Source organism: Sander vitreus, chromosome 10 (assembly GCF_031162955.1).
Source record: "Sander vitreus isolate 19-12246 chromosome 10, sanVit1, whole genome shotgun sequence".
Classification (NCBI taxonomy): Eukaryota; Metazoa; Chordata; class Actinopteri; order Perciformes; family Percidae; genus Sander; species Sander vitreus.
The window spans coordinates 15,864,628-15,882,063 of NC_135864.1; the positions used below are offsets into that span (position 1 = coordinate 15,864,628).

General features: G+C 40.2%; 1 long non-coding RNA gene across 2 annotated transcripts; it reads left to right on the top strand.

Moving 5' to 3' along the window:
- The first annotated feature begins 356 nt into the window (after positions 1–356).
- LOC144524343 (uncharacterized) lies at positions 357–14,289 on the top strand. 2 transcript variants are annotated; one of them, XR_013502598.1, is made up of 3 exons: positions 357–688; positions 10,333–10,434; positions 11,842–14,289. It is a non-coding gene; the product is annotated as an uncharacterized LOC144524343 (long non-coding RNA). The 2 variants fall into 2 exon arrangements; XR_013502597.1 differs by lacking the exon at positions 357–688 and adding an exon at positions 9,738–10,201.
- Positions 14,290–17,436: the final 3,147 nt, after the last annotated feature.

Below are 17,436 nucleotides of genomic sequence, written 5' to 3' on the forward strand. Positions count from 1 at the left end.
AAAAGATGATTTTTTTATTCCTCTTTTTAGTCAACTTTAGCATGGGTGTCCTAATTTTTTCACATGACTGTATATATGTGCTCTGAATGGCATTTTATAAGTACTCTGACATGAAACAAATTAGTCAATGTCAAGCACAGACCCATTTTAGGAATTACATTAAAGCATGAAATTTTGTTGACTAGAACAGTGGTTCCCAACCTGTGGTCCGGGGACCCCTCAGGGGGGCAGCAAAGATCACAGGGGGAATGAAAAAATTTTAAACAAATTATGATAATACACTAGAATATATAATGTATACAAAAGTCGGTATAAAAACTAAATATTTTTGTTCTGGCTTAAAGCACCCATATTATGCTCATTTTCAGGTTCATAATTGTATTTTAAGGTTGTACCAGAATAGGTTTACATGGTTTAATTTTCAAAAAACACCATATTTTTGTTGTACTGCACAGCTCTCTCTCACTGCTGCAGATCCTGTTTTCACCTGGTCTCTGTTTTAGCTACAGAGTGAGACTTCTTTTCTTCTTCTGTACTATCTTTGATTGCACTCGCACATGCGCAGTAGCTCAGATGTAGATCATGTCAGCTAGCTAGCTCCATAAACCGTAAAAGAAAGGCTGTTTCTACAACTTCGGTCAGTTACAAGGCAGGATTAGCTGGGAGACTTCTAAATGAGGGCGCACATGTAAGTAGTTCTTTTGTAGATTATGGTGAAGTTGTTTGTGTTGTAGCAGTGCTCTGCTATTGAGAACGAGGTAGCATGCTAGCGTTAGCATGCTAACGCTAACGCTTCGCAGCTCATTTCGGCTTGTGACGTCACAAGCCATGCCGGAGACAGCTCACCCGGAGACTGAAGGCAGGACACATTCAGAAACCGTATCTCACTCAAAACAGCATGGATGTTTTTTTTTCAAAGTTTGTATATGTGTGGAAGCACCAGAGACACAAAAGAACACCCCAAATCCCAGAAAAGGTGTTTTTTTCATAATATGGGCACTTTAAAATTGTAGGCAGGCTACTTAGTAGGCCAAACCTCCTGGACCTCTTAACCTGTGACCCTTGCTGTCATCAGGTCAGCTGCTAGCTGGAAAAAAGGTTGGGAACCACTGGACTACTAGAAGATCCTCAGCATTCCAATATTATCTGTACACAGAGTCACGCTTTTGCTCCAGGTCAGAGTTTAATGGAGCACATGTTGTACCTAATGTAACTCACAAACATACAATTATTTCTAACATGACAACGATCACATGGGCTTACAATTTTTTTTATTAAAGCTCACACACTCAAATGGAGAAACAAGGAAAAATCTACACACCTAAAGACATACATGCATGTGTATCTGTTTGCACACATAAAGATACAAACACAATAGCAGACTGGCTCCAAGCTAGCAAAGCCATAGCTGCATTCAGTGTAGTGGCTTGCATACGCTAGTTGCATTTACAAACCGCCGCACGATTACTAAGCATCACTATTCAGTTCACTCACTTGTTTATGCTCTAACATAATCTACATGCAAAGTGAGTTTACAAGCAACCAAAGTAGGGCTCTGCGCAAATGATTAATTACTGTAATCATTATCAGTTATATCTCCAGACACAGTCGATTCTGCTGTTTGTTGATTCTGATGGCATAGTAACTGTCAGTACATAAACAATGTATATGATTGACCCACATGCTAAAGCTATTAATAACATTCAGCTGACAGAATACAGTGGCTCCAAAGTTACTCAGACACCCAAAACATTCACAATAATGCCCACACTTCCAAGTACGATTTTTTAGAAAAAATACATTTTATATAACAATTTCCTCTAAGACCAAAGGCTAATCACATATTATTATCTCTCTCCTTTTATCAGTTGACCTTCATGCTGGCAGGTACCAGGGTGTATGCTCCTGATAAGGATAAGTCAGCGATTATTCGCAACACTGTTTTCGTCCCTAGTGTATCACTTTAAATACGTTGTCACATTACCTTATGTTAGCAAAGTGTGAACAGACAGCATGCATTAAATGATGCAGAAAAGCATTTTCACACAAAACACACCTGCTCCAGTAAGATGAGCATGAATATGTGTGACTGCTGCTTGGCATAGCTTTAGTTATGCAACAGACACACTTGTCAAAGTGCATGGCCTTGAGCAGGTCTTTGTCTGTGTGTGGCATGTCTGACTGCAAACAGATGGGAATGTAAACACACAAGGGTATAATGTCTAGCACTAAACACACAACATGATTACCTTTGCAGGCTTGAGAAAAATACAGGGTTTGTGAAGAGGTTGCCTTTTTTAGTCCCTTTAGTTTTGGAGGAATGGAATTGCTATATGTAATGAAAACCACACAAGCAGATCAGCAGCTAGCTTCAAAGCCTGCAGTTGCTGATGCACATCACATGCATGTCTGCTTGGTCAACTGACAGAAAACGTTCTCTGTTTTTTTGTTTTTTTCTCATTCATAATTACACAACATAACTCCATTGCTTGTTTATCTGTTCCTAGGCCTTTGATAGTGGGCAACAGCAGATGACCGATGTAAGGATTGACATGTTTAATCTAATGTTATGTGGTGTATGACTGAAACACACAAGACTTAGTCAAAACGGTTCCAAGATTTTAATGGAGAATATGACATGCAAATGCAAACATACATGCAGCAGATACAATGTTGTGTAACTCTCCTGACGAGTAAATATTTGAGGAAAATGTTTTCTATTGCGGTCTGCAAAACCAAATGAAACATTTCTTTCCAGTCGTGGTTTAGGCTACTACACAGCTCTTTTTTTTCACTACACAGCAGTTTTTATGTAAGCTAGCACGTTGCCCTACATTGTGGCCGAACTGAGCAGACTGCAGCCTACAAACACTCCAATGAACTTCCGTGAAGTGTAACAGTGTAACGGTGTAACAGATAACGTGGACACACTGTCATTGCACCGGTGTCATAGGTTTGACTACACAGCATATGGCCTTCACTTCTACATGATGCAAGAAGGCACTCCAATAACTCCTCAGTAAACACAGTTGGAACAGACTCCTGGAGGAAAAGCAGACACATCCCAGCAGAACTAAGCAGCATGTGTTGAAGTCTTGTGGATGCAGCTTTGCAGCAGTAGTAACACAGTGTGACAAGTTGACCTATGTGTTTAAGAGCCTGTTTCCTGGTCACGTCTAACTTTGTTTTAAGTGCCAGTCGCTGCCCATGCCGGTAGCGTGTTGTCAGTGCCATCTGGAACAGTTTACTCTGCTCAGCATCGATAGCTGACATTTACAAGTGTTATTTTTGTTGATCTTTCATACACGTCTTTCTGTGTGATAACTGAATTATTACAACACTGAGGTACAGTGTATTGTTAAAACCTGTTGGATTGTTGGCTATTTGTCAGTAATTTTATCACTTATAAGTTTGAAGTAAGATACGCAGGCTCAGGCAAGATTATTCATTGCATAATTCCCTTCAGTAAGTAAGTCGTGAGGCGTCATACTTTATAACTTCGTGAGGCGTCATACTATAAATTCCCATACAACCATAAGATGTAATTACAGCTTGTCGCTATGGAAACTAGCCCAATATCATGGTAGATATTGTGACTTGACACTAATACAAAGATTATTGCATCATCTCTACTGTCTATTGACAGACTGTAGGCGAGTCACTCTCTATATGAGTCACACAGCCTGCGTTGTACTCTCTCTCTATGCGTGGTTACCAATACCAACAAAAACAACACCATGCTGCTCCATGGCAACTGTGTGTGTCCAGGGTGGTGTGAGTTTACATTGCAAATGTAAAGAGGTACCATTGTTTTCGAGAAGGCATAGGAGACACACAACCTCCAAGAAATCAGCTCTGTTACTGTGAAACGCGACTGAAGCATCCTCTTATCATATCTGTTCTGCATCCTGAGACTAAATTCTCAGGGCTCTCATTCTTACACTTATCTTATTCCCACAACTCCACCCCTCTTCAACTCAATAACCCGCCCTCTCTTTTTTCCCCCAATCGTCCTGTGTGCTTTTCTAGTGTGTTTCTTGAATGCCCCACATCCTACTGGACGATGCATTAAACTCAAGGTTACCTTTGTCAGCTGTCTGAGATGTTGTTGTCATTTCCCTCTATGTGAGATGGTCAAATCCTCTGTTTGGCTTTTCTATTTTTTACAACAGATAAGAAACTCCTTTCATCCTTTCCTTAGCATACCATGCTACTTTGAGGGAACAGATGGAAGATAATTAAGGGGAATCAAGTGATTTCCCTGGGGCTCTTGTGCACTTAGGCTACATTTAAACTACTACATTTTGGTTTAAAAAAAATATCTTTTGCTACGTTTATGCCTCGCGTTATCACTACTCCAGTGTTTCAGAGCTCCTAAAATGGAGAAATTTGGTTGCCCACGTTTTGGTTTGAAAACTCCAGGGTTGCTTTGTGGACTAGATGGGCATAAACAGCGACCTTTGGAAACGATCAGTCAGATTTCCCAGTTAGGTAGGGTTACATACCTTTCAGTAACAGTTCCACCTCGTAGTCTGTCCAAGCTAATAAATGTCCGGTCTTACTTTTCACCATTGTTGTTCTTTCTCAAAAGTGTTTTCTGTATTTTTAACTTATACATCCATGATTGAACTGCAGAGTAACGCCAGACAATCTGCTTGCTGTTTACACCGGCACACGCATGCTACTGGAGCTAAAACTCTTGTGTGGACGGTCGTAACATTGTTACCCGGTTTTTAGTATTGTTTTACTTGTGTGCCCGATGTGGTATTGTCCTGATACGTTTTTACTGCCATCCTGCCCAGGTCTGTCTATTAAAAGAGGTTTTCGACCTAAATGGGACTTACGTGGTTAAATAAAGGTAATAAAAAGCCAATCAGTCATTTTTATCCGTTTTCTTTTTAAAACACTTGACACGATTCAACAAATCTCCAGACAAGAGAAAATGTGCATCAGTGAAAACACTCACAATCTAAAGAGAAACAAGTTCATTAAGAGTTTATGTGATCAAACATTTCATATTGTCAGTATCTCCTTAATTGTCAAGGTTTGGGCTCTATTAGAGCTTCTCAAACAAGGTAAAATCAAAGTAAAAGAGAAATAGCAGAGATAAAGAGAGAGACAAGTTCCTTGCACACATGTAGCTTCAAGCCCTGGAGTTAATATTCTGGAAGAATTTACTGTATAAGGCAGCTTTCCCCCTCAACACCTAATGAAAATCCCAGGAATGTAACTTTGCAAAGCTAGACTGGACAAAAATGGTAACATCCACAGTGAGAAACCTGAAAATGTCTGGAAACGTGTAAGATCATGTATGAGCACATTCTGTTGACTGAACCAGTAACTGTCACAGTCCTGCTCTGTGGTCATTGGTCTTCAGACTGTTTGTGCAAGTGTGACAGGATGTCTTTAGTTGCCTTTATTTAAGTGTCTCATTTTATTAAGGGTTTGGGGTTTTCTGTTCTTGTTCCTTGTTTCACTCAATGTGTTATTTTGAGTTGTCTGTGCTTGCCGTTGTGTTCCTTCTGTGTTTCTGTAGCCCTGCGTGTGTTTCCCTTGTATACCTGTTTTGTGTCTAGCCTCGTCGGCCTGCCTTTGTGTTGCGAGTCCTTGTTGTCTTGTTACCCAATCAGTGTTTCTCTCGTTATTCCTGTTCCCTACCCACTCCAGCTGTGCCTTGTCTTGTGTTAAGCTCCATATGTATTGAGTGTACCTGTCTATTCTTTAAGTTGTTTGTTGTGATTCCCTGTGTTGCTCCTCGAGTTCTGTCTTAGTTGTCCCGTTTGTTTCACCGTTTGTAGTTTGTTATTCAGTTCCTGTACCGTGCCTGATGCTGTCTTGTCTGCTTTTGGGTCCTAACCTGCACCTATGTGCTACAAAAAAGAAACAAAGAAAGAGAAAGAAAATGAAACAAGGATACAGTCATTCTGTGTGGCCCATTCTGCTAAGCGAGACAACTTTTTGTTCAACAAGCCTCCTCCTTTCTGCAGACTGCTGTAACAGACAAAACATCACCAAACCCTTTAGCTTTTGAAAAAGAGCTGGACAGCAGACGATGATGTCAATCCCGGGAGCACAGCAGCTTTTTATCTGCTTCCTGTTTACTTTCTTCTTTGTCTATCAGCAGGAGCATTGGGAAACATTACCACTCAGCTCCTATAGTCACCAGACCCCTTACCAGGCCTTATAAGGACAGACCCCTGTTGGATAACACCTCTGAGCTAAAACAGAGGGGAGAGACACAGCAGAGGGTGGGAGGAAAAAACATAGAAACAGAAAGGCTAATGATGGAATGGTTAAAGTATGACAGGACAAAACTAATATAAACAACAACATGGACGTCAGACTGGGAACCCCCTACACGGTCTAAGTCACCATCAGGAAGAGAGCCAGACCCAGACAGCATTTCCACCTCAAATCCTCCTCAGCCCCCATCCCCTCAACTCTTAAAACTGCAAGGCCCGTCTGGTCTATAAAATGTTGAGTGGAAACTGCCCCTTTCTTCTTAATGAGACACAAATGACTGAGTAAGAAACTACTTTGAATGTCAATTACATCTTTTTTGATTTGAGAGGGATTGTTTCACTTTCTGTGTGAACAGGAGTCCAAGAGTTGGATTATTTTCCCCTATTGGATCACTATGTGTTTTATTTTTGTTTGTTTGTTCTTGGCATTGTTATATGGTTTCCCTGGTGATAGTTAATGGTTATAAACAACGATGTAAAAAGAGGAAGTGAAACAATACTTTAGGAGCATGGTGTGACTTTCTGGTAACCGCAATCAACTGATTTTTTTTTTACTTTGCAGGAAATGCAATGAGTTACTAAGGCGACCAAGTTCCTCCTCTAATCATTGACTTTGTTGGTATAACTGCTGAAACAGTAGCACAGTGATATCATCACTTTCACAGCCCTTCCTTTTCTTTCACCCATTGGCCACATTGGGTAAGAAAAAAAAAAGAATCCGCACATGATTGGCTGTCAAAGATGTCATACCACCCTGCCGTCACAGCGGTAAGCTCACACATCAGTTTCTAAAGCGGGTACATTACGTCGCGTACCGCTTCTATATTTGATGTTAACATAAACACTACTGGTTGTCAATGATGCTCTTGATGCAGAGGAGGTGGTACAAGAGTTTCATTCATCTACTTGCCCTCCTACTCCACTCCCCCTCATGACCAAAATGACCCATTTCATCGCCACTGGAGGTGCATGGGTTCAACGCGTATTCAGGCATCCATGAGTGGATGTTAGTTAATAAACTGTTGCTTTAACTCTGCCCCTCAGAGGAATTCACCTTAACTTAAATAGTGTTCCCAGCTTAAGGTTATTTTACTGTACTTGTTTGTTTGTTTCACAGTAATGTGACAAGTTATGTCAAACAAGGCTCTTTTAGCAAAAATATATTTTAATAAAAGAAAAACTTTGATAAAGTCAGGTTGATCACAGCCATAGGCCAAGGCCATATGGGCACAATAAGTCTTTTCTATTTCTCATTTCAATGATTCTCATCTACAGCCCTGTTAATGTTTGTTTTCCTTCAGGGAGGGGAAGAGGCACCCATTATTAGTGTACCAAGAGTGTTGGGGGTGCCCATAATTTCTCATTCCAGTGATGACCTCACCTCGACAAAATGGCCCTTTCCTGGCCTCAACCTCAACTTTTCCACCACTATCTTGAGTCAGCCAGTTCTCAGTTTCATGTGCTTCTATTTTAGGGATCTAATTTCCATACTTCAAGCAGTAGGCAGACATATATAATTGTACTTTATATGGAAAAGGAAAATGACTGAACACGAAGCACAATGGTTTCTGTGCTCTAGTTGGACAAAAGCAAAGTAAGCCTAGAGAGGTCTGATGCTATGGCATCAGGATTGACTGCTACTAATATATTAGAAGTGACACCAGGTATGTGGCTTGGACAAGTTGCCTCCTGTAGCAGCCAGGGTGTTTACAGGACAAGCCATGACCATGAAATGTGGGTCAACTGTCTCTGAAAATGAAATGAAAGGATTCATTAACGTCACTGTGAGCACACAGAGAAACACACACACAGTTTGCAACTAGTTTAGAATATAATTATTATATTATTACATGCTCATTGTAACTGAATATTATATGCAACACATACACTTTCAGTCAGTGATTAACACTTGCATGTTACTGGCGTTTCCAAAAAAGAAAGAGAAAAGTGCAATTTATGCCCCCCTTTGTGGCTGGCTGGCTTATTGATTCCTGTGAAACATGACCAAGTGCTTTATTTTCCAAATGCTCCTATTTCTTCCTTTTGGCTTCATTTAACAAGTTGACCAGTGTCTCTCTCTATGAAGCCCGTCCAGGGTTCCAGTGTTCCTGCTTGACATGACAACCTGGCAGGTGAAATGTCCGGCCCTTGGCAGATGGTTGCTAGCAGCAAAAACAAGAGCTGGAGCAGTCCCAATCCCATTAACTAAGTCATGAATGAATGCTTCACTATGGTGCTGTTTTCTTTCCAGCACAGGTGGGGACATTTCAAATCATAAACACACACATTACCTCACATCCTTTGCTCTGGGGTGACTTCCCTATTTAGGAACACACATGATGGGACACACCCACACCTTGAAAGCTACATGTATTTTTCTGCTAAAGGAAAATTACAAAGTTATACATCACATTAACGCAAGGAGCAAAAACTGTGCGAGGAGTGCTCAAACTGGCTCATGCGGGAAGAACACTATACAGTATATACATGGTTGGAAGCCATATGGTTTAAATTATTTTACCTCTCGCCAACTGTGTGTGTTCAACTTAGCCTCATAAGTCTGTGTTTATTTAATTTTGTTCTCATATAGGCCAGAGTTCACGTCAAAGCATTTCTTTTTTTCTTCTTTGAGGTTGGACTAAACTCATTCACTGCATATGTCAGTTAGATAAGATCAGAAAAAAGACTGCATTGAATTAGCTTATTGCCAACGAATGTTGTCAGCTAATCAAGCGGTATGTAAATGAAATGTATCACATCTTAATTGATGCCTTACTTATACACCGCATTACTTAGAAAAAGGAGCAGGCCCAGCGCCCTTCTTCTTTGCTTTGAATTAGCTGTCAAATTTGATTGAATGCCCAGAGAGCACTCAATGCACAAATTAATTCCCTGGGATCAATATCAGTCACTGGTCTTTAGCAACCAGAATGTGAAATGTACAGTATGTAACATGCATATGTATCTAATAACCTACATACTGTATGTACAGACCTACTGTATAGACCTAGGAAATTATTACACAGCTAAAATACACTATATTCATCTGAAAAGACATTTTACAAAATAGGAATGAATGGCAAATTGATGACAATTACCTAATTGAAATGGTTTTAGTACCACACTGTGTCCCATTATCATCTGGGACACCAGTTTATATCATAAGTCATCCTAAATATGGAAAGCCTCATAGCTTTAAGTCTGTAGCATGTACAGTAGACTCTGACAGGAAATTGGGTTATGAAACACTACCTTTTATATCTGCCCCTAAACACAAAACAACAAAGTTCAGAATATTCATCAAAACCAGATTTTGAGATAGCTGGCATTTTAAATCTGGCTTGACGTATGTGTCTTATGCGTTTATGTCTTGTTTTCTGTCTTTTGTCTCGTTGACTGGTGTAAACTGATTCTAAAGAATCCACAATGAGTCAAAGTTTTTAAGAATTAACAATTGGCGGGCGCCATTAAAAGTGAGCCTCAAGGATTCATAACGGAGAACTGACTGAAAAAATTAAAAAACGGAATTTTAAAGCAGTCCACCACTTATTCCATCCTTTATCACTTGGATCAAAAGGGCTTAGATCCACTGGCGGGACCTCTATTCGTTCAGCATAGCCTGTCTATAATTAGTTCAACAGAAAGCCTGTAACATCTCAGATTCACAATCACTGATAAAGAATATGCATTCTGCCTCTCCTTAAATAAATGGCAATGCAGCTGAAGCCTATATAGCTGCAACCCCTCCCTGTGTCTGACTCAGCGGGATTTAAAGCACAAAGCAGGCAGTGAGCAAGATGTAAGGGAGCGGGGAAAGAGGAAATCTGTAGTGCATTAGTGACCATTTTATTTTGGGGTAGTAGCAAAAGCTATTATTAGACCAAGACTCTGCAGGAGAAACAACAACAATAACAACAACAACAACAACAACCACTGCATGTTTTGCAAAACAAAAACAGGTATAAAGATGACATAACACCTTCTATAATGGTTTGAATGCCTCTGCTCTATTGTCAGCAATTCGTTTCTGCTGTATATTGTTCCTCTTTGTACTCTAAAGGTTTCTGTTTCTTCCCAAAAAACAAAATAGGGCGCAAGAGTTCGCAATGGATAGAAAAACAAGAGTAACAGAAAGAGGAGGTGGAGGGAAGAAGAAGAAGAAGAAGAAGAAGAAGAAGAAGGAGAAAAAGAGGTGGGACAGAGAATATCCAAACATTTCCAACATCAACATTATATACAGAGGCCACCCTGTCAGCAGAAAAGAACATCTCTTTAGGAATTCAAGAATGTGTCCACAAGCTGAAAGTCTGGAGAGCCAGTGAGTCACTCCAGAAAAGAAAAAAAAAGGTTCAAAGAAAATTCTGAAACAATTTTTGCCTATTTATTGTCTGTAGTGTGACATTGTTTTAAATGCTAAAGAGAAAATCTGTTTGGCAGGGTGGCATCACTGGTCTGTGGGTCTGAAAGCGCAAAGGAGGAAGGCGTTGTCTTTTTTTTGGTAGAGTAGTTTTAGTAGAGGGAACTCAGTGACGTGGGGCGAGGAAAAGAGGAAGGCAGGAAGGGAAGGGTGAGGGGTGTGAAACAGACAGAAACAAACAAAAAGAGAGAGAGAGCAAGAGAGAGAGAGAGAGAGAGAGAGAGAGAGAGAGAGAGAGAGAGAGAGAGAGAGAGAGAGAGACACTGGTCTTTGGTTCTCTGCTCCAGCTAGCTATCTATCTTTGGCCGTGCTCACGCCCCAGCTGCTGCTGGTTCAAAGTACGGTCACTGGCAGGGGACCAGCCACAGGGCTGCAAGAAAACACCCACAAAGCCATTACACATTTGGAGGGAAGCAAAAAGAAACAGAATGTCTTTGGAACAACCGATGGCCTCAGACTCAAGCCCAGTGTCTCATAACAACCATAACGACTAGACTAGATGAGAAAAGTCTTTGATATGTTCAATGGGAGGATTAACAAAGTTACTGTTTAATCAGCAAGTTAAATAGCACACTTCAAACTGTGCCAGGGCTAGATATGGTAGTTTGTACTAAAGGTCCAGTTCTGCAGTAATAGGTATTAGTTTGGAGAAACTTTCCCATCATCCATTTTGCAACAAATACAAAGTTAATCTGCGTGATGTCCACTAGTAGTAGTACACATTTGCATGCATTTTTCCAAATGTCATAAACACAAACATGCTAAACCTAAAGTTAATGTTACCCACTACTAAGTACAGACTCTATAAATTGGTCGTTGGATCCTCTCTTGGTCCTGTACCATGAGTGTGTGGATGATGCATTTCTCTAGAATGACCTATGAGTGTATATTGTGTTCACGTCATTGCATGTGGGTGCAGGTGCGTGTGCCAATGTGCTTTCCATTGTGTCTGTGTGATCCTACAAAGCCTCTGCAGGTAAGCAGACATGTTTAGCAACCATCCGGAACCTTATACTGGAAGGTCACACACACACACAGGCGGAAGATTTCCTTGTAAGGACTGACTTGTTCCTGAAGTATGAATGTGACTGTGCCAGTGTTGATGTTGTCTGAACTCGCCTGACGTGTCTCGGCCATTGCTGATACAGTGTTCTGTTTTGTTCTTCTTTGGCCGTACGTCAGGTTGAGGTGCAGAATCGCTGACGTGAGGAGTGGGTCGGTGCCAGTTTTGGGGTGCAGCAATCAGCAGATCAAGCAATGGGAGTAAATTCAGCCAAAGATGGATGATATTGGGGCTCGACCAGGGGGGTGAGAACTGTTTCCTGTATCAACCATTTCCAGTGTGATAAATAGCTGACTTCCAGGGAAAGAAGGCTCTTCCTGTTAATTATGTCCAACCAAAATAGTGTGGTGGACGTTCTGTTTTTCATTCTGTGTTCTTATGTTTAGCCTTGTTCAAGAGGAGAGGTTACATTTGATGAAGTTATAGCCTACATAAATAAAATGTTTATCTGACGATTACCTATTCTTAATATATACAATTCAACAGATTGTTAAGATTTCCAAAATACCTACTTGTTCTTTAATGCTTACACATTTTTTTCAAAAGGGTATTTATGCATCTACATTTGTTCATACACTCATCCATTTGTTTATGCATTTATTGGTGTCCGTGTTAAGGCTTGCCATAAAAAAAATTCCTCTGTGTTCAGAGTCTTATTTGTTTGAAACCACAAATCAGGTGAGAAGATGAGCTGACATTTGCTCTTTCCACCTCAACATCATTCAGTCTGATCATGTTGTTACATGAGCTATCTGGAGTGAAGAAAATCGTCTGCTTCATGTCAGTGCATTGGTTCATTTCCCCATGAAACACGATCACCTGCTTTGATCTTAACATAATAAGTGAATAAGCAGGTAGTGTATAGTTACAGAGGAACAGTTTAAAGGCATTTCACAATGTTGAAAACCTTACTTATTACTATCAGTCAGAGTTCATCTACTACATGCTTAATTGTTTGAGTGATTTACATCCCGAGGGCAACAACACCCTGATAGAATGCCAAGTTTTCTCTTGAATTAGGGATGAGATCATCGGTTATCCGTCAGTGATTTCAATAGTGTAGCCTGAGAAAAGGCAACACTGACTTATGATTATGGTTGTGAAGCCATGCACTTGAGAATAGTTTTTTCTCTCTCTGTGTGTCCCTAAGAACTTACTTGACAGTATAACTCTCAATGTCTCATACAGCACCAACGGTGGCTGGTAAAGAAAACTACAGCTTATTTAAGGAGACATGCTCACATTCAAATCTGCTGCTCCAAAACACTCTGACTCCAAACATGTTGATGTTATAGAAATAGAGCAACATTTTTAGCCAACACAAGAATTTAGGTGCTGTTTACAGTTATAATATTTTAATGCGACTGAGCTCTGCACAGAAGAAAGAAATGTTCTTTGGAACAGGAAACATTAAGTGAGCCCTGCCCTCTTACTTCCTAGAACAGACGTATTGATAGCATTACAAATATCAAGCAGCCACTATACACACACTGGATTATTGAGGGGCATAACGGACACAAGCAGAGTTGAAGTGCAAATTACAATACATATATGACTAGGCTATCATTCTTATTCTAAACTACAATAATAGCAACATAGAATAAGCTTAAATGCATCACCAACACTCTAACCAACTGATAAGGTGTAAAAAAACATGAAGCAACAACACAGTTTATCCTATCTATGTCCTCATATTCATTGTTATCACCAACAACACAAAATATTTGCTGATGTAAAACATTTTTTCTTCTTCATTTCGACACTTTCTACAGTCACCACCCATCATAGATAAGCATGTATTCCAGGAATGTAAAAGTAAAGAAATTAAAATCTTGTTTTGAACCAACATAAAACCCAAACTTCTATTGGAACAAAATGTCATAAAAAGCAAACCTCAGGTACTTTGAACTTCCACTATTTTGTGCTGTATTGTCAGTGTTTACAGCCAAGCAGCCTTAACTGGAGGAAAATGCAAAGGTTTCTAACAGTGTGTGATGCACTGCATTTTCCAGTAAGGCCCCCGGGGAGTTGAGCTGGTACAGTGGGCCATATTCCTGCTGATCAGATAAGTAGCACCATGCTGCTGAGTGCATGTGTGTCTATGTGGGTGTGTGTACACTATGCACTATTGTGTGATTGTGTCAGTGTGTACATTTGTGAGCGCAATATGCCTATGACACAGGAAGGAGTTGTTTACAATGAAATGCCCAAACCTTTTGGCAGAGACAACACCTGACTTCCTGTCCTCAGGGATGGGTGATCAGAAATGCGGGGGCAGAATGGTTACACAGAGGTGTCGGTCAGTACAGAGGTGTACTGGCAGGCATGGAAACCTACACCCACCTTTTCTCATCACTCAGTGAGGTGCTTACTCAGGATGGATGCATGTGATGGGTTGGGTCTGCAAAATATTGTAAACATGATGATGCATGATGAGGTGACCGAATAGGAAAACATAATGGAAGAGGTGGACGTAAAGAACCTTTTCCACCACTAAGCCTATTATTATCTGTATCAGGAAACCACCTATACTTTACCTGTTTACCAAAATAAAATTGTTTAAAGTATTTGTTGTGAATGTTGGTGATTTTAAATTAATGCAAAGAAGCAAATATTTTTTCCGGAGAAATTTGCGTGACACTGTACAAAATTGTCTATTAGTGTTTGTGGGCGGGGTAAATTCACTGAGCTGTGTGCACTTCCGGATGATGTTACAAACCCTGACACGACGGCGTTTGGTTTTCCGACATTTCTGGGATTTCCATAACAGATTCAAAGCAGTAATAGTGGTTATTGACGGAAAGAACTGAACGGAAAGAAACGTTGGTAGTATTGTTGCTTTAGTTACAATAAGATAATTTTCTGTGTTCATTTATGTTTCAGCGCAGGTACCCGGTATATGTGCGTGACCGTGCAGTTGTACACATACACACACACGTGTTTGACTTCACAAGGACATTCCTGAATGCCACATCAACCCTACCAGGACATTCTAGCTCTGCCTAAATAGACAGTCTCCCGCCTCTAAACCCTTATTAACTCCTACCAGTGTACGGATTAAGTCCTGGGATCCAGACAGCTAACAACCCTGTATGTGTCTGGTACAAGCTGCTCATCCATTCACAATGCTTTATGACTGGCTACAACTAACAGCCCCCTTCCACCACCTCCCGCAGAGGGACATTTGCAAAACAAGTGCTTAGTTGAAGGGGACAGAAGTGGAGAGAGAGGGGAGTCAGTGGTGTATTTCAAAGATTAGTGGAAGATAGGGAAGGAGGAGGGGAGAACAAGGACATTTCGACTGATGTAAATTACATTTACTGTCACTAGAATGATTAACTTGTTTAATGGTTAGCATGGCTCTTAAAGACAATTTGGCTGCCCACATCTTTGAAATAGTGGAGAAAAATATTTACAAACTACAATTACCGCCTCACGGTTGTATGCCTCTGGGAACCAGTCATGTCCAGACTTACATAATATATGTAGTGAAGACTATGAAGGAATAAAAAAAAAAAGAAGATATTAAGTGTATTTTTTGGTGAAACATGAATGCTTCACACACATCTTCAACCCAGCAGCACAGAAGATCTAAACAATCACCACAGTGTCAGAGTGAAGTCGTCCTCTGACCTATTGGATATAAAATGTCTTCACTTCATCATTTTATCCTATTTGACATTTGGGTAAAATGTTGTAATAATTAATGCAGGAATTCTTGAGTTATGGGCAAAAACATCATAGTGACCTTTGACCACCAACATTGAATCAGTTTATCTTTGCGTCCAAGTGGATGTTTTTCCCAAATTTGAAGAAATTCCCTCCAGGGGTTCCTGAGAAGAATGGGATAGATAGACAATCCAAAAACATAATGCCTCCGGTCATGGTTATCGCCGGCATAAAAAAAGCATATTAAATGAGAACCTTTCTAATATTAAACATTCTGACTGGTTGATATAAGAAATGGCTGCTGAATATACTAGGAAACTGTATGGGTCTAACTTGGATAACAGTTTCTACAGATCAGAGAGGGCAGAGGGGCCAAGAGGCATTGAAGCGTTATGTGCTGTGGTTTTCACGTGCACAGAGTCATGGGCCAGTCCACATGGAGCAGGCACTCCTGCAGAGCCAGTGGTCTAACTTTTCTCTTTGCGTAAGGACAGGACATTTCACAAAACAGCACAACCTAAATCAGAAATATTGGCTAAGATTTCACTATGCTTGGAATGTGACCTTTTTCTACAAACAATAGTGATAAATAATAGTGGGGATAAAGTAAAGATACGAGTCAAATAGATAATTATACCAAAAACTTTAAGATAATTTATTAACATACCGTAAGTCACATTTTTCTTTTCCTACCATGTTTCATGATTTCATCTATACTAATATGCCTGTTTAGACAATGTGAGAAACACTATCAAAGTTGCATCGTCTCTTTCAGGTTGGCAACTATTTTGCAAAAGATTTCAGGGTGTGGAAAATACTTCAGAGACTATCTTGCACAACAGTGTGCTGACATTCCAGTCAACAGTTGCAGAATGATTGCCTTTTGTAAGTCTTTTTTTTACCAACCAGAACTGGGTTTAAATTAATAGAAAATCTCAGATAAAGATGCATTTATAGAGGCCAAATGAGTTTAATCTAAGGACACTAGTGCAGTTCTCTAGCAAGTAGGTCAGATTCACTTGTGGCTCCTTCACAAAGGCAGACATGACCTATGAGATTGCGCATATAAGTGGGAAGCACAGCACAGCCTATTAGGCAAACACAGTGAACTAAATGAAGAAATAAGAAATTCACTTTCCCACTCACTGTACGCCAACTGGAGCACAACCCAGAACCAAAGCTAGTTATAAAACCAATATTGAGTCCAATGCATAGCAACAGAGGAAAATACTTTACACCTGGCCTGTAGTCTTATGTGGTCAGGAGGTAGCTGTAAACCAAGAGTAAGTTGACCTTCTTCACCTACCAACACAAGTCCTGAGAACTGGTGTACTCATTAATCTGATCAATTGTGGGAGTAACCATTTAGGGTGTGCGGTGTTATACACACTACTTTTTTAATGTTTTGCAAAGAAGCTTTGAGGCGAGTGTAGTATATTCACATAGTTTGCATTTACTTTTGACTTTGCATACATTATATCTCCGAGTATATCTGACGAGTAATGTACACACACACACATAACTACACGTGCACACACCCTCATCTGATTTTATGATTTTGTAACGTTAGCACTTCAACACATACTTAGACCTTTATCAATTAACCACAAAGACTGCAAAGAAATGGTTCCATAACCTCTAACAGCAGGTAGATTAGGGATTAGTGTTTGCCCCCGTGTGAGATGTTATGACCTTGTAGCCGGTTTGCCGAAGTTACGTAACGTCCCCAGACAGGTGAAAAAACAAACGACCAATTACTAGTGTCTCCCTGGAGAGCGTCAACATAGCTGCTGCTGACAGTTCCAGCCAGTCAAGACCAATGCCGCTGCAGGTGAGGACATGGTTTGTTTGCATGTGAAGTGTGTGTTTTGGAGTTGCAGATTCCATGTGAGTTTGGGTGTGCACACTTAACTCAACACATAGTAAAGCATACAGATATGCAAGACCTGTTTGGGCTTACAAGCCACACAATCAAATTGTTATAAACTAGATCAAGTACAATGCGATGCAGTGCATTAATCTATATATGACAAAAAGTAAATAAA